The sequence below is a fragment of the Equus caballus genome, chromosome 10 (assembly GCF_041296265.1).
Source record: "Equus caballus isolate H_3958 breed thoroughbred chromosome 10, TB-T2T, whole genome shotgun sequence".
NCBI lineage: Eukaryota > Metazoa > Chordata > Mammalia > Perissodactyla > Equidae > Equus > Equus caballus.
The window spans coordinates 2,652,456-2,678,674 of record NC_091693.1 but is presented as its reverse complement, the minus strand read 5'-3'; positions in this window follow the sequence as shown (position 1 = coordinate 2,678,674).

The following is a 26,219-nucleotide window of genomic DNA, read 5'->3' as shown; positions in this document are numbered from 1 at the left end:
ACTGGGAAGTTTCTTCGAACCTGGAGCCACCCCCAGGAGGACTTGTCGCGGGGACGTAGGTGCCGGGGGTCCGAGGCTGATGTCCTCAGCTGGCAGAACATCCTCATACAGTTCCTGCAGGGGCCATCCACGGCACGTTTGTGTGATTTGGGATGTGGGTGAAAACAGATGATTACATAACATTTGGCAAACATTTACTAGGCGTAAGTGGCAGCACCGTGCTGAGCACGGTGGAGCAGCAATGAAGAGAACGGGCCGCCAGACCCAGAGTCAAGTCCTGGTTTTGATGCTAATTAGTGGTATTCATTTGGGCAACACATTTGAACTCCTCCACCCTCAATGTCTTCATTTACCAAATGGGCAGTAGTAACTAGTTTAGAAGGTCTTTGCAACAATTCAAGGCGGAAACACGTGTGACGGCACGAATTAGAAATAATAATAGCTGCCTGGGCGGCAACTGCTGTGGGTCAGGCTCTGCTCTCAGAGCTCTGTGCATTTCCTCATTTCACTCTCACAGTGAGCCAGGAGGCGTTACTGCTGTTCTACAGACCGGACGCCCAGCGATGGGGTTACTGTCCAACATCACAGAGTCAGTAAGTGGAGGAGGCGGGATTTGAACTCGTGTTCTTAACCACCGTGGCCACCGCTTCTCACTCAAGGCTCGAGCCCAGCATGTGCTTGCCCAATCTGAAACTGGGAGTTTTTAGCAGGTGGGTGCTCAGCTAACAGAGGAGATCTATCTCGGAAAATGTACCACTGTGTGTAATGAAGACAGCCACGCCCCACTGGTGATCCAAACTCAGGCTAAGTGGAAAGATAAGTGTGCACGGAGCACAGTGCGGAGGAGGGAGAGGCGAGAAGGACAGCAGGAGCTGTAACCCCTACCTCCATCTAGGAGCTGCCAGTGGCGGGCAGAGTCCCACTGAATGACAAGTGGCCCCAGCTGGCTCCTCAGTTCCCGCCGTCCCCCTGGAAGCCCCTTTGGAGCCCCATGTTCTCAGAACGCTGCAGCGACGAGGCACTGAGGAATCAGAAAGCTGTCACCAAGAAATGTCTCTGGGTCTGGGGTCAGGAGAGTGAAGAGAGGCCCAGGCCTCTAAGGGTGACTGACGGGAGACACTGCCAGAGCGGAAGCCTGGCGTCCTGGGGAGGACGGTCAGGGCGGGGGAGGCTGGAGGAGGGCGATGCGGAGGGACGGAGGAGGGCTGTGGACAGCGCTGGGGCGGAGCTCTGCGAGCCACACCGGGAAACGGGGGCTGGCTGGACAGGACTTCACTCTGGAGCAGCCACAGGCCCAGCCACCGGCCCAGGCCCTTGATGGCGCATGCGCACAGCACAGCTGGCGGATGGACGGGAGCGGCCACACGCTGTCCTGCGGCCCTTCTGGGGCGGGCTGGTCAGCCGCCACGCCATCACAGCAATGTTAGAGACGTGCGCTGAGCAGTCATTTTAATTTTCCTCTGCCGTGCCGCAGCTCAGAGAGGAATGCAGGGACCCGCGTCTGCTAATCGGACCCGGCCCGTGTGTCAGCAGCACATCCCGGACCCTTCTTGGGCGCCGGGTCACCCAAACTGTGAGAGGTTTCACTTTAATCAAAAGATGCTTTCTTCCATGTAGAAAATGGACACAACACAAACTTGACATTTAAGGAGGAAACATCTTTTTCCCTTTGGATAGATTAATTCAGATAAGGTGTTCTGATTCAAATATCTAACAGACTGCTCATAAATCAGACTGTGGGAAGCTCGTGATTTTGAAGCGCTCGCACACTTCTCTGGGTGGCTCTGCATACAGCCGGGAGCCCCTCCCGGGCAGGTTCGAGCCCAGCCCTGACTCCCGCTGGCCTGGCGGCATCCTCCTCTGGCGCATCCCTCGGCATCCATCAATCTCGGCTCACCCGCCTTTACCGGGATGTCAGCCCCCTCACCCGCTCCGCGTGCTCTCCTGGGCTCCTCTCCGTCCTGACAGCCAGAACGAGGCCCTGAATCCGCGGGGCCCTGCTAGCGTCACGTCTGGTACCCAAGGTGGCCTTTCCACCGTGTCATCCAAGTCCCCCGAGCCCCCTTCGGAGCAGCCGTCGACCAGAGGGCTGGCTTCTACTCACCCCGTGGGCGCTCGCGGGGTCAGAGCCTGCTCCCTCGCTCCGTGGGGCTGCCTGGGGTCCGCGAGGAGGACAGAGGCAGAATGGGGGGGGGGGGGGGGGGGGGGGCGGGGCGGCGCCAAGAGCACGGGCGGGGCCTCCTGCCTCTTCATTTAGCCCCAGCTGGTTTGGCCACAGGTTTATGTTATGATCCCCAAACAGTCATTCCTGCTCTTTCTTCAGGGTGCCAGCTGAAATTGTAGCGATAGCACTGGCTGCTTCGCAGAGCAATATTTCTGAATTATTTCTCACAGGCTAAGCAAAATGAACATATTCTAAAAACAAACAACCACAACCTTAAACTCCAATTCAAAATAACGTCAGAACAAATCCTGCATGGAATTTAACAAGATTTCCTGTTGTGACCTTTCTGACGTAGCCCCCTTGCCCAGGAGCCATCTCTTGGTGCGCAGTCCTGCTGTCTCTGCCCGGTACTCTCCCCCCTGCTGGGATGGGTCCAAAGGCCACCATCTGCATGCTGCTTGAGGGAGCTGCCACCTTAGGCCCCAGTGATGCCACCCTGGCCGTGGTTCATTGGTTCAGCCAGGGGCACATGACCACGCCTGGCCAATGGGAATTGAGAATCTTGGAAATGAAACTGAGAAAAAGTCAGTATTTCCTTTTTAAGTGTTGAGCTGAAAGTTTCAAAGCTTAGGAGCTGCTGGTAGTTTGTTTTGTTTTGTTTTAACCAAGGAAAAGTTAAGCGGCAAAAGCGGGGAGGAGAGCTGGCAAGGCCCCCTGCAGAGATGCTCAGAGAGGAGAGAGGCTGCTGGTGGTGTTTTTTCTCCAGTCGCTACGGTTCCTGAAGTTCAGCTGGATCCTGGTGAGCAGGTTCACCGAGACCCTCCAAGATGCCTGTGGAACGTCTCCTCCTTTCTCACGTCGTGTGGGTTGGATTTCTGTCACTTGCAGCCGAAATGGCTCCATTCCCCGAGAAACCCCAATAGCCTGGTCACCATGTCTTAGGCTGGGGTGCGCTCCTCTCCCCACCTCCTGCTCACTGACATCTCAAGAATGTCCGAGTCAGAAGAGAGAATGTCCAAGTCACTGCACGCCGGACTCTTCAATGCCACAGGATGTCTTGGTCTCACTTCTAAATAGTGAGAGGGCCTTAAATGGAACCCAGGCTTCTTGAACACAACTTAGCATTGCCCTTCCTGCCAGGGGAAGGGCGGGAGAGGGGCTCCCTGCACAAGAGGCCTGGCCGGGGTTGTGGTGGGAGGTCACAGTGCAACAGAGCCATTGGAACTATCGTCAGGAGAGACAGAAACATTTCTCTCTACACTTTTGAGGGTTCTGAACTTTGCGTGGTGTGACTGTTTCGTCCACCTTAAACTGTATGATGGAAAGGTATGTAAGAATAGAGAAAAACAGTGTGTGTTGTCCTGTGCCTGCAGAGTCGACTAGACTGCCATCCCCTACGAGAGTCTCCCTTTTCACCACGCCCCTCGTTCACTAGACCTAATGGCTTTCCGACTCCTGGCCTCCTCTTGCTCCTCCCTGGAGCCCCGTAGGGTGGCTACGGTCCCTCCCATTTCACAGGAAAGAGAACGAAGTCCCAGCAGTGTGGTGCCTTTCCCGAGTGTGTGTGGCCAGTCAGAGGGAGAGGCTGGACTTGACCTGGAGCTCTCCAGTCCGAGTTTACTGAAAAGTGTCCACCTGTCTATGCCCAGAGCGAGTGGGAGTGCTCCCCCCACATGCTGTTGCTCGCTGTGTCCTGCGTTTCAGTAGGCCCTTCCCAGCAGCCCTACAATAGCCAGCGCCCTGAGGATTTGCTTCAGTTCCCAAGTCACCAACTGGGAGAAAACAAGAGCCTCATTTGAAGTCTCTCCTGCCTGTTTTTCTTCGGAAGCTGTCCCACAATGCCTCCGTGAGGGCTGCCAGTCGAGTTGACTAGCCCCTGTCAGACAACTGTCAGGTTGGTTGAAGGATATCAGAGGGAAGTTGATCGTGTGTCACTGCTCCTCAGCGCCCACTCACATCAGGGAAGTGATACAGCTGTCACAGTGTGACCGTCCAGGCGGCTGGCAGCACAGGCCACACTCACCAGCCCAGCTGTCCAATTAGATGCAAGGGCCCGACCCTCAGGTGTGCAAGAGGCAGGGAAGGAGGCCCGAAGAGGGCACCTCTTGTGGCTGTCTCTGTGGCCTTCTGAGGGCCCTGGGCTGCGTCAGAGCCTGCCCGAGGGCCACTGAATCATCAGGGATGCAGGCACAGCCAGCCCCGCCACGCCACCTCCTTCACTCCTCTCTAACTCTCCCCTCTGCTTTTCTTCACCCTCTTTCCTCCCTCTCTCCCTGCCTCCCTCCCTTTTGGGGGGATTATGTGAGGAGTGTATCAGAAAAATACCTAGAGCTCATTTTGGCAGACAGTAGGACATATATGAGGTTTGCTTAGACACTAAAATAAAAGCCCAATTGTGGTAAAGAACTCTTTATTCCTTTGTTTTCAATGCTCTCAAGAATACCAGCGTGACATTTGATTAAGTAACATCATCAATTTGGAAACGACGCTCCGTGTAATACTATGCGAGAGTGGCATTGAAAACTCTGCTCTTCTGCTTGAGATGAGGTCTTTCTCGCTAAAAAAAATAATAAATAAAGCCATGTGTTTTCCCGGGGTCAGAAGCCGAGCCGAGCCGTGTCTTTGGGTATTTTGTGGAAATGACAGTGTTACGCAGCAGGTGAGTACTTGGTGGGCCTGGGGTTTGGCTGGACCTCACTTTGAGGGCCCTGCCTTGTTCTCCAGGACCAGGTCGACCTGTGGATCCAGCATGATGGTTGCAAGGCCCTGGCAGACTTTCTTCCTCTTTCCTCAGAGAACTCTTGAAATAGACATAGGGCGCCCATCGTTTGCATCATGCTTTGAGTTTGCTAATGGCTTTCTGACTCCTGGCCTCCTCTTGCTCCTCCCTGGAGCCCTGTAGGGTGACTACGGTCCCTCCCATTTCACAGGAAAGAGAATGAAGTCCCAGCAGTGTGGTGCCTTTCCCGAGTGTGTGTGGCCAGTCAGAGGGAGAGGCTGGACTTGACCTGGAGCTCTCTAGTCCGAGTTTACTGGTTTTAATTCCTGAAAAGTGTCCACGTGTTGAGTTAGACTTTAAAGAAGAAGCTCTAGCTCCCACCAGTTCTTGGATCTCTTGCTTCCACTCAGTGTCCACCCCGAATTACCTGTGTGCCTGGGAGTAGATGAAGCCCCCGAAGTTCCCACACAGCTGAACCCAAAGCTTGCCCCTGTGGCCTGGGGTGGGGGTGGGGGAAGAGGTGTTCCTAAGCCAGTCCTTATGGATCTTGTTTCAGGTTTTCTGCCTAAGAAATCCTATCCCTTTGTTCGGGAAACTCTAAGTCTGCACCACAACTCTGGGCTGGACACGACCGTTCTCAGAGGTTCTCCTTGAGATTCTGCACTAACCAACCAACCCCGTTCTCTAAGAACATAGTCCTTGGCATCAGTTTCTGAAGCTTGCGGGTTGCAAACCTCTCATTTAGCTGAACTTCCATTTCAATTAGATAATGATCAAGCCTCCTGCCCTTTACTCCCCTGTATACTCTCCTCCAGCCAAACAGGGTCTCTCTTCTCCCCTCTCTCATTTTTCCCCTCCAGGACTTTGCTCTTGGGGATTCTTCTTCTGGAAGGCCCCTCTCCCCAATTATTACCCTATATCCCATGTTCCACTCAGCCAGAAGTCCTCTCTTTTCCTTTGAACTTCCATAACACTTAATTTATTCTTCTCTGCCGGTCATTTCCACCCTCTCCCTAAGACCACCGCTCTCCAGGAGGGCAAGCCCTGTCTTTGGTTCTGAAAGGTGAATGATGTCACTTTCAGATCTGCATATTACCAAGGGCGACTTACTGGTCACACGTTAGGAGGGTGATTGAGGGTTAATGTAATTAAGAATTCACAAATGGAAATGGAGAACACACTAGAGTTTGAGGAGGACTCTTCTGCCCAGGCCGGCTGACAGCATCGTGGAGCCCCTGGTGCACCTGCCCCCATACGGAGCCTGGGAGTTTCTGAGACTTTCAGGAAGGATGCTCCATGACAGGTCACTTGAGAGGATCCTAATATCCAAAGGCTAGCAGTCTTGACTTTTTAATTTATCAATTACATTAAACTTTGCTTCATTATTAGCTTGTTGTAGGTCATTGCTCTACCCTACAGTGTACAGAAGGACACATTTCCACTAACAGCATTATTGACCTCTAAATTAAGATTTTTATTTAAGTCAAAGACATGTTTGCATTGTGGTTTGAATATAAATCATCCTTGCCCCTAATGCTAAAACCAATTTATACATTATCCCAAAACTGTTGTGCTTGTGTAGTCATACTTCATGGGCAATGGTCTGCCAGGGAATTTATTCTGTTTAAATGGCTTGCAACATATTATCAAGGTAAATGTAATAAAATTGCTGGGCTGGTGTTTAGTTTATGAGGCATTGTTTTATAAAATAAAACCAAGTGCATATATGCTCGTATTCATCGCTGATAGAGTAAACAACACACAATTTATGCATGCTGCTAGCAACTTGCTTATTTTGTTACTCTCCAGTTGTTTGGTTCTCACCAGGTCTTCCCCCACAGGAAAATGGGAGCGGCTGAGGTGAGCCCATGGCCGAGGCTCTTGCTGGTCAGCAGCGAGCTCTCTGCCCCCTTGGCGAGGTGTCTGGTGGAGCCATCTCCCCATTCCAGCTCCACTCCAGAGCCTACATCAGTTTACAAATCTCAACCTCGTGATCGATAGGAGCTCAAGGAACAAGCTGCATGCTCAAAGACCACCCACAATGTTAGAAGCCGAACCGTAAAAATAATCATAAATGTAGCCTGCATTTCTCCAGCACCTTTCTTCCTGAGAATTTACAGAAGTGTTTCGCGTCTTTATCTCACTTCCCCTCACTGACCTCTACCTGGGGGCTGGAATGTGGAACCTCCCCCGTTTGCTGGGCTTTGTGCCTTTGAAAAGCCATCTCCCAGCTGCTCACTGCCCCAGCAGCCTGGCGCCCACTCTCATCAGGAACAGCAGGTACAGTCCCCAGGAACAGAGAAACACAGATAAAAATCAAGAGTGTAAATGCAGACAAGGAAAAAAAAAAAAGAAATTCTGTCTTGCAAGCAGGATCTCTTAGAGGAAGAAGGGAAAAAAAGAAAGATTCCCGGGCATTAAGAACGCTTAATTGGCTTAATTTACTTGCTGTTGCTCTAAAATATGCTTGTTCTGGCCTTGACACTGCCTCTTGCTGTCCCGCCTGGACCCTGCATCAAATGCAGCTCACAAACAGGGGGGCTGTATTTTAAAGTGATGGTTTGAAAAATTAACTGTTCTCCTTTTGCCCTTTCAACTCCCGGATGGAAAATCCCACCCCGATTAGCCAATTGATTTACTCAAAATAAAAACACGAACTTCCACTCTCCTCGTCCAACTTCTGTCTCGAGGAGAGAGCAAGCAGACCTGGAGTTGGGCTTCTGTCCTCCCCCTGGGGTGTCTAACCCGGCGAAGGAGCTGCTTTGCTGCCCAGAGGGCAGCGTCCTTTATGATGCTCAGTACTAAGTCCGGAGAACACCCTGGGCTTTCTGCTAACAACTGGCCGTGTGTCACTGTCTTCCCTCCTCCCAAGAGCCGTATTTTTGTCTGGCCGATGCATCTGTCTGGGGGGCTATGCTGAGCAGACACGGGTGTGCAGGTGGCCAGCAGCACACTCAGAGCCGGGTGGGGGACATCTCCATCCACACCAGCATTTGAGGAGGTGAATTGGGCTGCCAACGATAGGACTTTCGGTTGTTGGAGAAGTCCTTTGGTCTAAATTTCTCGAATGTCCTCCATGTTAATGTCTAGTTTATGAGCTCTGATGGTCTGGGTTCCGCTGGGATCTAGAATTACTGCTCTGACTTAGAGATCACAGGAGACAAACAAAATGAAACCGAGCCCTCGGCCCTGGAGGGCAGCAGGGAGAGCCCCGGGGAAGGTCTGGAGACCTGGTTCTTGTCAGTCTTGGCTCTCCATGGACTTGCCCTGTGGCCTTTGGCAGCACTCCCCCTGGCTGGGCTCCAGTGAGCCTGACCTGGGAGGCGAGGCGCTGTCTATCGCCTTGCCGGGTCCCTCTCCCCGCCTCCAGGCGGCCCCACACACACTGCCCTCCAGAGACTGCCTGTCCCAGAAACAGAAGAGGGTGGGCATCCCTGTGGAGACAGTGTTAGGGGAACAAAGACCCCTGGAAACTCCTGTCCACTTGTAGGGTCTCCTTATGTCCCTCCCTATGGTCCTCTTTATATTCTCAACAAGACAGCCATTATGTTTGTTTTAAAGTGTGTGTATGTGATGTTACAATTTTTTGTCATTTAAAGAAGTACACATAATGGTATGTTATTTTTGGTTTTCTGTGAATATTACGCGTGATTGATGACCCTGCCCATGCAGTGTGTGAGTGCCGTAGCACACAGGACATCGTGTTTCCACTGTCTGTGGTTTTGGGGTTCTGAGGGCTGAGGCTCTGACAGTTGGGAGATGCACCACCTAAGAAGTGTGGGCTCCAATGCTCTGTACAGCAACACTGAGATGCGGGGCTGGCACTAGGGTGAGGCCAGGGAGACGCCAGGGAGCAAACTTTTCAGAGGGCCCTCATCCTCTGTTGACCCCTGCCTGCGGGACCCTAAGGGTGCGGGCCTCCTCAGCTTCTGTGCCTCGGGCCTGGCTGGCCTCTCCTGGTCCTGGCCCTGCTGTTCTGCTCTGTTCTGCACCCATTCCCACTGCGTGTGGCACCGTGCAGACTTCCCAGAATGCACACAGGAATGCAGAGGGAGCTGGAGAAGGAGCTGGGTCACGGGGTTCCTGGGGAGCACAGGTGGTTCACAGGGGCCAGAGCCAGGATTGCAAGCTCCAGACACTTGGGGAGAGGCTGCCTCTGGGGGATCTCCATTTACCCTTACCCTGGAAGGGTCGGGATGGGCTGTGTCCCGGGACTGTGGTAGGAAAGCCGAGATAAAAAGAGGACAGCTTAGGACGACCTGCTCCCTGTTGGGGTTGGGAGGGATGGAGAAGGTGCTGCAGGGCGGTTCAGGGAATCCAGACTCTGTGCCTGATTCTCAGGGCCCCGTGCGTCAGCAGCCCTGAGAGGAGCCCCGATTCATTTATGCCTTCCCATGAGTAGACACAGCCACGCTTGCTTTGAAAGCTCCAGATTCCTCTCTGGGCCGCGCTGCTTGGACGTGAAGCACAAATGGCATTCCCGCGGATTCCCAGGAGCAGGCCGGCCCTTCAGGGACACACCTGTTCTCCTGTGGCGTAGCCCGTCCCCTGTTACCCTGGCATGCCACCCCGGCCCACAGCTCAGCCTGCACCGCTCTCCCTAACCCGTCTGCATTTTGTTCATTTGGTGGGTGGCAATAAACATCAGAATAAAGTAAACCAAAGATGGCTGGCGAGGGCTCTGTGAGCTGTCTTTACTTACGGTTTCCACAGTGCCTGAATGACAGCTCGGCTCGGGAGCCAGCGGTCTCTTTTCGCCACGTAAATTCAGCCTTGGGAAAGATGAGCATCAGCTGACTCCTGAGCTGTGATGGTCGGTGCCAGTCAGTAAATCAGTCAGATTTTAATTACTCGACGGATGACAGGGTGCGGTGACAGGTTGCAGTCCACGGGAGAGCATTGCTTCAAAGCCACTTTAAAAACCAAGACCCTTCAAGAGGCAAAACCAAGTGAGCACATCGGAGCCCCAGCTCCAGAGGAGGAGGGTCCCTCTCCCATCCTTTCACCCCCACCCCTCGCCTGGATGAAGGCAGAGCAAGGGGAGCAGGCCCTGACCTGCTGGGGGTCCCTTCCTCCACTCTCTCTTTTAAACCCCCCTCCCCCTTCCTTCCTCTCAGGCCTGTGATTTTTAATAGGTTCCTACAGCTCTTTGCCTAAGCAGCTGTTTCGTGCCAAGAAAGCCACGGCAGATTTGTAAAGTGGCAAACCCTGCTAATTAGTTCGATGAAGTTGCCTTTCTGACAGTGGCCCTGGCATTGAAGAAGGCGACATACCTTCAAGTGACTGCACCGGGGAGGCCTCTCCCGTTGCTCTCCTCGAGCTCTGCCATCCTTATTACTGATTCCGTGATAATCACCCTTCCCGGGAAATCCCACCTGAAGCTGTTCGTTCCAGGCCTGGCTCCTAGCAGGAGGCTTCCCCTCTGTCATGAATTGCCCCAGAGACCCTGTGGTCTTCTCTGGGGACGCTCTGTCTCGCTGCACCATGGAGGTGGCAGTTAAGGAGTGCAGGGTGTGTGGGCCCAACATTGCACCTGCTGTAGGGGCAGGGGCATACTTCCAGCAACTCTGGGGACCCTGGGACATGCTGCCTCTGCGTCCTTTGGTCCTGCCTGCTTGCAAAGCAACTTGGGGCCCCCTGTGGACTGTCAGCTGCATGAGGGCCAGGACCATTTCCTGGTGAACGTGGTGGAATTCACGCCTCCCATAGGAACTCCAGCCTTGCCAGGGCTAGATGATGTTCTAGTTTCTCTTCTGCTTTATCACTGCCCCTGAGAGGTGACAAGACCCCCAGAGGTCATCTCTACAACTTCCTTACCTTGCCATTGAGGAAATGGGGCCCAGAGAGGGTCAGGGGCTTGCCCTAGGTCACCCAGCTAAATGAGGCAGAGCGATGGGCTCCCTGCTTCCCGTTTCCCTCACTCCTGTCTGGTTTGGTATTAATCACCCATCGCAATTACGCTTTGTAACAAACAACCCTCAAACCTCACTGGCTTACAACAGCAAACATGCGTTTCTCGCTTTGGGCCCGTGGGTTGGATATGACGGCTTTGCTCCAGGCTGCGGGTCAGATTTGGGTCTGCTTCATGTGTCCTTCTTTCCAGGGCCCAGGCTGAGGGGACAGTGGCCACCTGGGGTATGTTTCTCTCGTGGCAGACCCCAGGAGTGAGAGAGGGCAAGCCAAACCATGCAAACACACGGCATGTGGTCACGTCATGTCTGCTCAACACTCACTGACCAAAGCAATCCATTGGCCAAGTCCAAAGACGAGAGGCCACCTAACTCCTGGGGGGCATGGCAAAGTCACAGCACAAAAGCTGAGGATGTAAATTTCAGCACAGGGAGGGAGAAAGAATGGGAAACGAGGATCCAGCCTGTCACATGGTTACCTTCCCTACCACAACTGAGTGCGCTTCTAAAAGGCAAATTGGATAAAAAGCCTTTCTTCCCTTGTTAAAACCACCAGGAGCTCCCTGTTAACTCCAGGATAATCTCTAAATGCCTTAGTCGGGGGTGGGAGGTAGGGAGGGGGGAGGCAGGCAACAGTTGATTCTCTCTTGGTTTCAGCCTTGTCTAACCATTCTCCAAATGCCTCCTAAATTATACCCACCTAGCTAGAAAGCCCTTGACGTGCCTTCTCTTCACCAGCTCAGAGATAGCCAGAGCTGGCCGTTCCTTCTGGAAGATGCTCTGACAGAGGCCCACAGCATCCTGAGTGCTCAAGGCTGGCAGTTCACTAGCTGAGTTGAGTGTTTACCAGGAATCAGACGAGTCTGTTCTGAAACCTGCCGGCACCTGGTTTACTTGTAATTGTCCTTATGCAATTTAACACATTGTGTAAATTGATTAAATGAGAGTAAAAAGAATAGATTTTTTTTTCCTATGAAAACTAAGTTGAGAGCTTTGGAAAGACTCAACCGATATGGATTACTGGTAAAAATTCCTATTAGAGAGACTACAGTATTTGTTTGAGGAGAGAAACCATGAAGATGGAGAGAGATTCTGCGCCTATGTGGCCGTGCAAGTGTTTCTCCACTTTACAGAGCTTGAAACTGGAAGCTGTGAATGGTGCATCAGGAGGACAGTGTATGCAAGACTGATGGCATGGAACCCATTCAGGGCCTCTTCCCCACGGGCTCTGCGTCAAAAGATGGAGGCTTTCCATTTTTACGTCCTTCTACACAACGGCAGTCTCCACTCTCCAATGGCAGACTCTTCTGTGAGTCCCGGCTCACAGAGGGACACTTGCAAGCTACATTGGCAGGGGCCTGAGCGTCTATAACTGTAATAGGCATGGGGCTTGTTGTCCTCAAAGTGCTTTGCACTGGAGGGGTCCTTCAGGACCCAGAGTTAGATCCTCCTCGGCTGTGGGACATGTGCACCTGGACGGTGAGCTTGCTTTCTCTCTCCAGCTGTGGTCCTGGCTCATCATACCATCCGCAAACCATCAGTCACAGATGTCTCTGCTTCTTGTGATGCCCCTGCGTACCCAGAAGGCCAGGGCCGGAAATCACAGCTCAACCGTAAGGATGGCCCACCGTCCTGCCCTCCGTGGGGCTCTCCATGGCCCTGCCTGAGCACCAGGATGCAATGAACACATCTTTCCTCTGCTTTCCAGGGATCCTACCCATATCTGCTAATGAATTCCTATTCCCGGGCGGGAGCCCTGCAAGGCACTTGAACTCGGATTTGTTTTTAGCACTTTACGCTCAGCTTCAAAAATAATTTTAATATCTAGATTTCTGTTGGGAGAATGTTGTAATGGAAATACAGTATTTTCCAAGGATTAAACAAAACAACCTACAGTGAATGGAGGGTTCTGCCTGGTCTCTGCACAATTGTAAATATAATTTTTAATGAAATAAGGTATAATACAAATGATTCTTTATGCCTTTTCCCCTGCTCCAAGTAGAGGAAAACCTACCCAGTGTTTCTGCTTTTCTCATTTCCTAATTCCTAAAGTAATTTAACAAAAACAAACAAGTGAACTGAGGGGATGGTAAGATAATCGGTAACTCTCGAAAGAGAACAGCAGTTTCTCAGCTTTTAGATGAATTCATTTTGTTCAATGCAGATGTGTTAAATCTATTCATATCCACATATTTGAGATGAGTTATTTTACTACATTGTTGTGCTGTATAAAATGAGTTATTTTGGTGAATTAAATGCTGGGGTGTAATTTTCAAAGGAAACAGATTTGTAAATGCAGTACAATTTATGTCAGTGTTTCAGTGTGATTATTAAGTATTACAGGAAATATATCTCATAATCTTTACCTTTGTCCCTTTGTCTTTTTTTATGTGTATACAAGTTTCAGTGCAAATGGATGTTGCAACTCCAAAAATGTCAAAGAAAATGCAACTATCACCATTCATGGAGTTGTGTCTCCCCTCAAAGGACACACGTGTTCTCCAGCTGATCACTGTCAGAGTAACTCAAACAACAGTGCTCAGGTCGAGCGTCTCAGAGCTCCTGACGAGCAGCGGTGAGACTGGGTGGGGGACAGAAACACTTAAGTCTCATGCAGGAGACAATTTCCAAAGAGTGCCCAATTTGCCAAGACGGTGGCTCAGAGAAAGTTAAATTAGTGGATGAATGTATTCAGTAGGGATGTATCGAGTTTTCTTGACTTCTGAAATACTTTGCCTACAATTGAAAATCAGCTCTGAGACTCCAGGCCCAGGGAAAGAAATAGGTGGAGACATTCCCTCTCTTGGGTTTGTAGCCAATGTCACCACCCCAGCGAGGGCAGCCCACGTGCGGCCACGGACCCTTCTGAGTCCAGCAGTCCAGGCGCTATTGCCAATCCATTCAAGGTCATGTAACTTGAAATCTCTTTTCCTACCCTGAGTAAGACCAAGGCGCTCACCTTATCGTGCGGAGAGCCCTTTTCACCTCCAGTCTAGAAACCCTTACACTCCTGCCCCGCTTAGAACACGCGAGCTCCTGCTTGATCAGGAGCGGAGCTGGGAGGCAGCATCCAACTGGCTCCTTGTCGCTGACTGTAGCCAGTTACCCTATGATCGTGGAAAGCAGAACCACAAATAGAGAGAAATAAGAGAATGAGCCCAAACTTTGCACTGGGAAGGAAAGCCAGGTGTGGGGCACAGTGTGGGGGTGCACTGGCTGTCTCCTCACAGGACCCTGAGGTCTTGCCCAGTGTGAACAAGTGTGAATACTTATGGGGTTTGACCACCAAATATGGCTGGCGCTGCTCAAACGTCTTCTCAAATTTCAGGGCAGAAAAAAAATGCTTAAAAATATTCCATTAAAAATAAAGCCCTTGATTTTCCCATTTTTTTGGTGTGTGTGTTTGACTTCAGATTGGATGCAAGAAGAAAAGGAGGCTGGAGAGAGTGCAGAAAATGTGAGAGAGAAAGAAGGTGGAGGGAGAAAGGGGAGCATGTGTCGGGGTCTATTCCAGGGAAAATCTCCTGCTAACTCCCTTGTCCAATAGACCAAACAAAAACCAAGCAAAGGAAATACGAGACTTAGAGCTAAAGAGAAATTTTTACCGCCAAACTATAAAAATCTGCTCAGCAGAGAGGAGAGAACTGAGACCCAGAGACATTGTTTAGGAGTGGGACCCCGCCCCCTCCCTGGCTTGCTCCTTCTATCATTGCCTTTATTCCTCAGGGAACCGAACAGGCAGGTGGGAAAGCCCAGGCAGCTCTCTGTGGGGTCTTTCTTTTCCCCTCCTTTAAGTGGGAGCTGGAGTGATTTGGCGGCTGGATCCAGAACCTGCCTGCCAGACTCCACCTGCTGAATAGACTCGCTCCAGCTGTTTCCACGAGCTCCTTTTCTGCAAGGGTGTATCAGAGAAAAGAGCTAATAAAAAAACGTGATGAATCAGGCAGCAGAGGACAGCGAGGAGCTTGCTATAATGAGTGTCCTCTCTCCCCTCCCCCGGCAGGCTCCACTCAGCCTGCCCAGGAGACCCCGGATGTGAGCTCAAGGAGGGTCCAGAAAGGGCAGGACTGGACTTCGAAGTGCCCACGTGGGTCATTCATGCTGCCTTGAGCCTGTATAGCTTCCCCGCCAAGTGGGTGCCCTAGGCTCGCTGCACTGCGGGCGTTCACTGAGATGACAGCATCGACGGTGCAGGCAACCTGGCTGCCCACATTGGCCCAGGGCGGGTGTGAGGAGGGTGATGTGACTTTGGGGGATAGCCTCAGTAGTCCTCTGTTACCCCTTCCCACTGGGTGAGCATCTTGCCACCCTCCTGAGTTCAGCAATCCAGGCCACTATCACAACTAGCGTGATTCTACAAGTGAACAACACATACTTTTATACAACATGGCTCCTAGAGGCAAGCTAATGTCCATCTAACGCTCCTCCCGAGAGGCAGTGGTGTTGAACGCTGGAGGGAAGGTGGCTTGTTAAACCGACTGGGAGGCCAGTGTGGGTCTCCAACAGGATGCTATCCCAAGGAATTTTCAAGGATAACTTTGACATAAAGAGTTTTCGCCTTACTGCTGCCTTCAGATGGCACCCGCGGCTGTGTTTGGCGTGGACTCAAAAGCGTCAGGCCTGCACAGCTCTCTCAGACTCCCAGGCCCGTTACAACACAAGAAGGGGCTTCCAGGCGTCAAGCCCCACGGCCACTCACCAATTCATCTGCAGATATTTACTGGGCATCCTGCAGGAGTCAGGCCTGTGCTAGGCGCTAAGGGCAAGAAGGTGAAAAGACAGGCCTGCCCTCCAAGAGGGCATTGCTGTTTAGTAATTTAGAGTGTATTTAGTAATTGGCTGCTGACGCATAAATAGGGGAAGACAGAGGTAATAAATAACTTTCCGTCACATAGTTCCCCAAATCCAGGTCTTGCTATGAATTTCCCTTTAATAACCTCATCATGGGCTTAACTAATACGTACGCATCTTACATATCCCTCACCTTTCCACATCTGTTAATTCCCAGGACAAGAGGCTTGGGGTGCCCAGTCCTGAGTCATGATATTTTAGTGGCTTGCTGAGGAACACACAGGAAAGAGGAACAGGAAGGCAGCCTGAGATCAGGGAAGGCTTCCTGGAGGAGATGAGGCCTTTATCGTTGAATCTTATTATTAATGCCTCTTTAAGTATCTGAAGTTCCCTGGCCCCATGTGAGCCCCGAGACAACAGAATCAATGTCAGTTGAAGCCCCTGGCAGGGGGTTCTGCTTGGTCACCCCAGCCCTCCACAGCTGATTCTCTCACAGGGATTTGGGGAAGGGACAGGTCTGCAGGGGCTGGCATGAAGGGCATTTCAGCCAAAAAATATATAGGAAAATATATGGAAGCCGAGGCTCAGAGGCTAGACCACGTGGCTGTGCTTAGGATAGAGGTGGGAGAGCACTCAGGGAGGGGGAACAGATGGCTGACTCCTGCGAGCAGACCCCCTGGGTTTGGTCAGCACCAGCGCAGTGTTTAAAATCTGTTTGGTTGTGCACAGTGCTGCAGTCCCCCCTAGGCCAACCCAACTATTGGAGGGGGGATGGTTACACAAGGCCCACTCCCATTTCTCCCGAAGATAGGATGCTGAAAGACCCTTGGCTTAGCGATGTCTGAACAAGTGGTGTTTTGTCTTTCCCCGGGACCAAGCATTGTGCATGTTCCCGAGGGAGGTGCATGGTTCTCCCAAGCTGACAACCACCCGCGTGTCTGATTTGCTCTCTCTTTTCCTTCTCTGAACACATCCCCCCATGTGAGGCAGACCCCGAGGTGCACTTTGGAGAACAGGTGGAGCCCTCCCCTGTGAGGCCGGGGCGGGCGTCCTTGGCCCAGCATCGCCGGCTCCACCTCTCTCCGGCAGGTTTCAAGATTTCCAAACACAGGTAAAAGAGGTATTTCCCAAGACAGCCTCTACAGATGTGGCAGGGATCTCTTTTTAATAAGGGCTTTCAGAAGCAGCCTTCTGCTTCTGAGCTTTGCAAAACGCTGCCCTATAAACAGTTCGCGCCTCCCCGCAGCAGCCTCGTTAGCTCCCCTCGCCGTTCGCTTCCTGTTAACTCCATGATTAAACATTTTGCCCCCAACTATACAAGACGTTAGATGAGAAGGGAGCAATAATGCCTCGAAACTGTGGGTATTTAAAAAGAGGAGTTTGTTCTTCTTTTCCCCCTCTTTCTCCTCACAAATAGGAGATTTACAGTAATTAATGCCATTTAGTTTAATCTATAAATGTTTGAGGAAGCGATGCTATTTGTTTTAAGTACTACTCTCAGCGAGAAAATGCAGAGTCCCCTCCAATTTCTGACTTTATGCTCAAGAGCTAATGAACTGAATTCTTCGTAAACATTGGCAAAAGATGCAAATGAACAGACAGTGGCTCCAAATGCAGCAGGACACGGGAGCAGGCGCTAATTTTACACAATTGACTCCGTAACCTTTTTGGATCAGTGGAATTAGAGACTGATTAATCAGCCATGATTAGCATCTATTGAAGCTTTTGACGCTGGTGCATTGTTTGCTGTTGTTTTTTTCTCTTTCTTTCCTTTTTCCTTTTTTCTCTTTCTTTCTTCCTTTCTACTTTGTTCTCCCCTATTTCATCTCTGGGAGTTAACAGTTTCTAATACGTTTAACTGCCAGTCTATCATCCTGGATGGGTCAGAGCTGGTCTTTATGGACTTTTAAAATTAATACTAGACAGTTCTCCTGTGACATGCCCTTGCTTCTGCTCCCGCGCTCGGCTGCTTAATTGTAGAGGTGGCCTCTTGTGGCCGCATGCTCCCAATGTTTAGCAAGGGTTGGAAATATGGATGTTAGGAGAAAAACTGGCAGATGGCTGACAAGGCATTTTTACTCATAACACACCAGTAAAACTTTAACTCAGAAGATTTAGTGCGAGAGCGTTCCAGCCAGCAAGCTGCAGCCATATGCAGATTTTTTTTTCAAACTTCTAAACTGATGGTTTTGCAAAGTGTGCATAAGCAGCCTTTATTGATTATGATGTTAAAAATTGAAAGCGTCAGTATCATTTAGCTCGAGACAGTTTTAAAGGAAAAATGAACATTCGTTTTCATTATGAACTACGAAAAGGCCAGGGGCTGGTGAGGTCCACATTCATTATTTCTTAAATTCCAGAGAGGAATTCTCTCAACTAGGTGTCTCTTCCAAAAAAAAAAAAAAAAAAAAATGGCATGCGTTTGAAGGCTATGAATCAAACCACAATTCACTTATTCAAGGTGAGGCTGTATGCAGGTTGACGGAGCGACACGTTAGCTGGTTGTGGGGGCACAGCCCCGGCCTGCTTGTGGGCACATTGGGGATGGTATTTATAATGTGCTCAATGTGTATTGATCTCACCCAAAACTGCGCTAAATAACTCTGAGGATCTGACAGGAACCCACAAAACTGGGGCAGGCCAGCTCAGGGCCTCTGGCACCGGCCCTAATTCATTTCACCGACAAGGACAGCTCACCTGGTGGGACCAACTGGCCTGAGCTTCCAAGACATCTTTTGCTTCTTTGTCTGTTTGTGTTCTGCTAAAGAGGAAGCTGTTTGGGGCTGGGCCCGCCGATGACGTGGACACACGTCCCTCTGAGGACAGTTCAGTACCGGAAGATGTGACAATCCATCCTCTTTAGGTTTATTGTTAAAAATTAAAAATGTTTAATGTTAAAATAGAAATAAATGCTCAAAAGCACAGTCCCTGTGATTGCCCAAGCCACGGGAGGAAGTTCTATGCAACGCCGCAGAGAAGCAGAGATTCGGTCCACTGCCGTCTTCTGCACTGACTGCTCCTTTCTGTCTGCAGATCCTGGAGAAATCAGGGCCTGGGAAGAGGCCTCTGAAGCCAAAGAAACTCCATGTTGCAGAGCAGGTGAAGGAGGCTCAGCAAGCCTGGCTTATGTGGGCGGCTGGAGCAGGAGCACCCGATTCCGGCAAAGATGCCAGCTCGTGGCTTGATGCAATGATACTGAATCCTAACATTGTTCCCGCTCAGATTTTGTGTTAGGAGCCATGATGAGTGCTGTTCCCGTGTTACCCAATCTCTGCAACCATCTTCTCATCTCTGTTTTACAGATGGAAGAGTTTATTTTTAGGAGCACTGGGCCATTCGATTGCCATGGGCAAGTAGCTTGCCCAAAGGTGCCCATTCAGTAAGGGGAGAAATTCCCCTGAGTGTTGGCCCCTCTTTAGGAACACAGGAAGCACTGGATTGCATGCATTCTGCCTAAGGTCCCAGCATCCCTCATGTTCCTTAAAGGCATGAACACACCTGCTTCTTTGTTGTCTCACCTCAGGCCTGGGGTTAAAGGTCCTGACTTTGCAAAAGGCACTGAAGATACGAGGTGTGTGAATTTACTATCACACCTTCAGCCTGGAGAGCAGAGGTCCCCAAGTACCAAGAGATTAAACAGATACTCTTCTCAGAATAATCATGGGTAGCATCTGCTCTAAAGAAAAATGACACTGGCTTATGAGTTTTCTGGAACTGCTGGATGAGTATTAAATATTTGGGTAATTGAAGCAGAAAGAGTCATGGTTGTGGCTGGAACAATCCTTCACCTATCACAGGACAATTTCCTCCTGGGCAGCCGTCTCAGGTAGATCCATTACTCTGAAGCTAGGGAGCATCATAGGGACATTTTACAAGTTTAATTACCAGAGAGTTTAATGGAGAGTCCTTACCCGGTGCCCTGACAAGTGATGAAGTAACTGGGCCAGCGTCAGTCAGATTTTATTTTCTATAGGACCGGGCTATTTGGCTGCCAACAAGTGAGAGCTGCCGAAAAACGAGCTCCTGGCTGGGGAACCAAGGCAGGGCAAACATTTGCACAATCACCAAGTTAAAGCACTGAAATCTTTGGTGGACAATTATTTTGGAGGGCGGACAGGCATCTATACTTCGGCATAAGCAGCATTTTATTCTGCCGTAGCTGGTCCATCGGAGCCCCAGGGGGATCAGGAGTAAAGGAGCATAATTCTCATGTCTTCATCTGCTAGGGCTGAACTAGTGGCATCAAGGGAAAAAAGTCTTGACTTCTTCTCTGGCCTCCAAACACTAAATTGAGACCATTCTCATTTATGTCCAGTTTGGGATCCAGAAAGGTCTTTGGCTTGAAGGATGGCATGAGAACTAGGAGGAACCAGAAGGATCGTGCTGTATCCAAATGTCCCTTAACTCTTAGCCCCAGGCAACTCTAGGGGTGGGATGACGTGTCTTTATTGGTCCAAAGTCTGCATTAACTAATGCTTATTGGATGGTGAGTTATAACAGAAACTCTGTTAATGTGTGGGAGAGCCACATGAATATCAAACAAATTCATTATGATCGGTGCTATTACAGTGAATACCAAATGAGTTCATAATGATGGAACAATGAAAGTGTTACCGATAGATTTTATTTCAGTAACAAATCCTCCATGTAAAAGCCCCTCCTGTAGTGTTAATTCTAATATAAGTTTGCATTTGAATATTAGCCTCATCAAGTAAATTACGTCTCTCAATAGCCCACGTGACAACACTCAGGGTAGTGTTTTGTTCTCTTTGGCTTTCTTGCCACTAGGACAAGGCCCCCCACCCTACAATTTCCAATCTGCCCGTAGAGTTTGATGACTGCTCTAAAGAAGTCACATTTTCCTTTGAGCGTCCAATCATTAGAAATTCATTTAGCATTCAATGTAATAATAGTAATGCAATAGGACAGGATGAGTATGAAATTCATCTTGCATTCATGTAGATACGATACGTACTTCCGAAAGAGGTCCACTCTGATTCAGCATGAGCTTAGCCCTGCTTAATGGACACTTTGTACATAAAGCACAACCAGAGATGAAGGCTCAATTTCTCTTGATAGGCGTTTGGAATTTCATGGAGTCACAGTTATCATGTCAAAAGAGTTTTCCCGGCTCAGTCTAAAGCCATTCAAAGTGTGGACACCAATACTCCTCTAGGCCAAGGCTCAGGAGGGAGATGCAGTTGATCCAAAATGTATGGATAGCATGAAAGCAAGCTGAAGTGAATGGAGCTTGCTGCGCTCCAGACTCCATGCTAAATGCGTCAGGCGAGTTATCACTCGAAGTGAGAGATGTAGGCCCCGTTTGTTTGCATTTGAATAACGGAGTTTAGAGAGGTTGCATAACTTGCTCGACATCTTGAAGGCAGCACATGGTGGAGCCAGGAGTCAAGCCTGCGGTCACAGCCACTGTCCAGAGCTGCCTTTCATAGCCGTAGCTTTCCTTCCAGAGCCCAGCCAAGTTTAGGCTCTTAATAAATATTCAAATGAATGCACCGTTGAAAGGTGTCTTCTTGGCCAAAGCAATGGGAAAACTCTGCTGAGAGTTGCTAAGTAATATTTCAAGCTCAGGCATGACTTCTTCTGTGTATCTTTATTAGCAATGTCCTGGGACCAAATGTTGGATTCCAGAGAATAACAAGCCTTCTATTTCTTTGCACCCTCCTACATGCCTTTCCCTATGCCACCTACTCACCCTCATAGCACAGGTGAAGAAGAAACTTACATATACCAGAACAGAGCCCTGAATAATCCTGCTTTTGCATCAGGCTTCTCTACCCACTAGATCGTTAGTGCGAAAAACTACCCCAGTCATTTCCTGTCGCTTCTGGTCTCGGGAAGATACGCCCAAGTGCCTTATGAAGGACAGAGCATCTTCTCAGTAAAGTCCTCATTAAAATGCACTGAGATCCCCTTCGATAAAAACACGTGTGCACATCCAGTCACACCCTCAGAGCATCCTGGATGGAGCACACACGCACATGCACACACACGTATGCTCACACACGCGCGCGCGCGCACACACACACACACCATCTTAAACTGAAACTCAAACTGGCTGATTCCCAGGCTTACAGTTAGTTCCCTATCAAGAATTAATGCAATATCATGCACACACCATTACTGAAAAATTCTACGCTGTTTTTTGCCAAGTGTTCCTATATAACAGTTTTATCACAAGTCTGACAGCCTCCATAAAAATTCCAGGCATTCTATATCAACAGCCCTCTTTGTACTAAGTTATTAAACATTAAATTTTTATTCGTCATTTGTATTCTGTTATGCAAAATAAGCTCCTTGATAAGATGTGTCTTCTTAATTGGGCCCTTGATGCTTCTTGGATCGGAGTTGTCAGATTAGCTGGAAGAAGAGGCACTGTGTTGAGCCAGCTAGCTACCAGGAGACCAATAGCTTTGTAACAACGATATTGAGTTAGAGAGGCCAAATGGAGGGCAGTGCCAGGCTCGGGTGAGGGTTTGCATCTGTGCATGTCTCATGCTCAGGCACTTTTCTCCTGGCATCAGCAGGGCTGATGGAAATAGATTTGTTTGTTGTTTACAGCATGCAGCTGTGGGCAATGCTGCATGGGAGTTGTATAAGATTGAAGCAAATTTGTACTGAGACTAAAATATTGAGCTTTGCTCCCGTCAGCAGTCTCGGGAATCTTATTGTCGAAAACTTTATCTAGTTGTAACCTTCCCCAGGGTGATTTTCATTTGCAGCTGCCCTGTTCTGTCTCTCATCTCCTGTCCCCCACCGCCACCACGGCGTTGGTACTTAGCATGAGCCAGCCAGTCCGGGCCGGAGCTCGGGCTCGTTCCTGACAGGGCTACACGGAAGGGCCTGGCGACAGGGCGGCCATTTTCTCTCCCCGAGCCCTGCCCGCCTGCCACACGCAGCCCGCGCCTGCCACTCTGTGCCTGGCCGGACGGGCTCTGGGGAGGAGGTCCGCTGGCTCCCAGCCTGGCGCGGACTTCCCAAGACCCGCCAGACGCTGAGCCGGGGGAGAGCGGCTGACGATAAATGATGTGTTCTGTATTTGAGCACATTTGTGTATCTTTCCTGAGATACTTCTAATTTTACCATGTGAGGCCTGTTTTGGTTACTGCAAGTTTCTCTTTGTCCTCAGATGCTGCTGAGAGGAAAAGAAACAAGAAAAAACTTTCCAGGGATCCTGGGGTAACGTCAGATACTCAGCAGGGGTATGAGCCTCCACTGTTAGGGCCTGCTCACCGAGATGCGGGAATTTTCCCTGGTGGTCCCTCTGGTGTTGTTAAGTAGTGTGTGCGTGTCTGTGTCTGTGTGTGTCTGTGTGTGTGTGAGTGGAGGGTGGGGGCTTCTCATGCACAGAACGTGATTCTCCAATCTCACGCAGCTATTGATCGTGGTATTCGGGATGCCTTCGGCTGTTGGGGTAAGGGGAGGGAAGCGAGTGTGGGAAACCCTCCCTGGCTGACTCCTTGGCCTGACAGGAAGGAGGCCCCTGGGCCGAATGTGCCTCGTGTGCTGAGAAGAGGCCATCCAGGCCCCACAGGAGGAGGGCAGGTACTCGGCCATCTCTGCTTCCCAGGCCAGCGGAAAGACCACTGTCTACTCCACTGTGGAGACAAGGCCTCCAAGAGGAAGCAGGAAGAGGACCCGCTGACCCTCAGCTCGAGGCCTGGAGTGGGACCTCTGCTGTGCCTGGGCGTCTCCCTGAGACCTGCTCCATCTTCTGGGTCAGCCCATGCTGACATTGTGAGGGGCCTGGGGTTCTGCTGGAGCACCCGCGGGATTCTGAACCTTCAGTAAAGATCCCTTCAGTCTTGTAGCTCCGCTTGGAGCAGTTGGTCTGGGTTTTCTGCTTTGGTAGCCAGTGATTTTAGTCTCCCAGAGGCCCTCTCTATGGGCTGGTGGCAGACCCCCACTGCAGGGACAGTGAAGGTGTCTTTACACCTGCGAACTGGTGCCTGGGATCTTAGAGAGAGAGACCACGTGAGTGGAGAGAGGGTACGGTGCCTGGAAAAATGTGCAGGCACAGCCTTCTCCTGTGTGTGCTGCACGCAGCCCGATTTCCTCTTATCTGATCAAGGTACCAGTGGGTTACCCCCAAAATCACTATGGTGAGAACAGAACTATTAGCTATGCCAGTGTTTCCCATTATATAAATCATGCTTCTTTGGGGTTTCAAGAGATGCAAGTTCAACTCAAACTTGTTTGAACTAACAAATAGGTAAAAACATGCTATCTCCCAGTGTAAAATCTAGGAGTAGGGGGGTCGGCTTCAGACATGGCTGAAGTCAGATACCAAATGATGCCATTAGCACTCTGTCTTTCTCCGCCTCTCTGTTCTCTGTCCCTCCGTGTTAACATTATCCACAGGCAGGCTCCCTCCACGTGGTGCCAAGACGACTCCAGCAGTGCTAGGCTTATGTTTGCCTGCTCGGAAATCCCAGGGGAAATAACATACCTCATTCTCAAAAGCGCCAGCCCAAATCACAGGGCTGATTCTCATTGGCCCAAATTGGATCATAGTGCATCCTGAATGGATCACTGTGACTTGGGAATGAAGGTCGCTCAAAAGCAGCCAGAACTGGCTCACGGGTCCGTCCTTAGAAGCCCGGTGTCGGGGCAGCCCCAGTGTGGGTTGAGGGGAGGATTCGTTCACCAACAATATGAGAAGGAGCAGGAAGGAGGAGAAAGGTACAAAGAACCGTCACCACACTCTTCGAGTCTTCTGGCTTTGAGAGAAAGGCCGCCCCTTCTGGCTGTAGTCTGAGTCTGTCATAGGACTGACCCCACCAGCCAGGCCTCCCTTTGTGCCCAAACACTCAGTGATGCAGGGCTACCAGGCTACTGGCTGTCCCTGGATGTTCTATGTACCTTTAGGCCTGTGGGTCCCTGTTCACACAGATGCATCTGTAAGTAAATCCCGTCCATCCATAACCCTTACTTCCATCTGGTTCGAGCCTGACAAAAAAACCCTACCCATCCCGTGAGGCCCGACTCAGGTAGGGTGCTCTCTGAATACCCTCCCACCCCTATCTTCCAACCAGTCACCCCACGCTCTGCTTTCCCACGTTCCCGATGCCAACGTAACTCTTAGCCAGTGTTTCCTCTGTATACTGCAAATTCCCAGAATGTCTAACTCACCCATATATGGAGCACCCAGCATGGTGAATGGCACAGGCCGGAAGCTCGATCAAGTAGAGAAGCAAGCTCACGACCATTCAGTGCTAAGAGCTCTAAGCTCGCAGCCCAAGTGGAAGGAAAATAGGAGAAAGGGGACTCACAGAAGATTAAAATTCCAATTTTAGGATCAAGTACCCTCTACCTTTATCCTCTCTGATAACAAGATCTAAGTGGTTATAATATCTACAAAATTAAGGCCCTAAATTGCCACTAAGGACAAAGAGGTTTGATGGCCTGACTTAGCCCCCAAACAAGCTCAGACTTACTGGGGAAATGCTGAGGCCTCCATTGCTCTTGTCTCCCCACACACAGGCTAGGAGGATGATAAAAGACGGACATTATCTACATTCTAAATACATATAGGTTAATGAAAAGATCACTATTTTCTGGTAATCCATAATTCTCCCGAGATAAAGGACGCCTTCCTGTACATTCAAGAGCCAATAGCCACTTGGACTGGAGTGGCCTTGGTTTCAGCTCCTGGCTGTGTTTTGACATTTCAAATTTGTAGAGGTCATGTGTGCAGCAGGAATGGCTTGCTAGAACACTGATGATAATATTCCTGGCAGGCTCAGGCGCTGGAAATTCCGGTTTCAAGATATCTCATTATCTGCAGGTGCCATAATGGGAAGCTGAATGCAGAGCTGTCAATCACAGAGGAACATTTGGAAACGCAGCAGCCACATAAAAGCTTTCCCTGACTTACCCCCTCTGCTCAATGAAGGAGGGAAGGAAACTCAAAGAAATCGTCTTGCAAGCAGTTCAGCAGCATCAAGCAAAACACTGATGGACTTGGCCATCTGACATACACAGCGCCCACTAAGCACAGGCCATGGGAAGAGCCCCAGAGAGTACCTGTCTATCCCCAGCACTGAGCCTTAGGAAGGCATCCCCGTCTGCAGAGGTGGGGCGGGTGCCCCTGCCTCCCGACCCTCGGAGACTTTCTAGTCAGACTACGCTATGGAGTTGCAGTCATGCAGTCGCTACCAGAGCCGGATGCTGTTCCGGGTTCCCTGGAAAGCAGCCCATACGGCTCCTGACAAAGCCTGGCAGGTGAGGGGCGGAGGTGGGTAGAAAACCCAGCATGGTTTCATCTAGCCATGCAGAAGGTACTGCATGGGTGCGGGGGCGGGGGCGGGCGCTGAGTGACTGGGAGAGGGTTGGCCCCGGATCCTTTTGCTGTAGCTCCAGTTTGGCTTCACACTGGGGACTCTAGTCTTGAGAAAGTCTCAACAATTCTCAAATAAAACTAAATTTGATGTACCTGTGCTCGTCCCAGCCAGATTCGGCCAGAAAGAAACGGTTGGCCAGAGCTTCTAGCTTTTCAAAAGAAGTAAAGAATTCAAACCTCTACTTAAAATTTTTAAAAAATTCTGGCAACTGATTCAGACTTTAAGAACAATAAAATAAAAATACTGTGCTTTGGACCTCCCATTTACTACTTCTC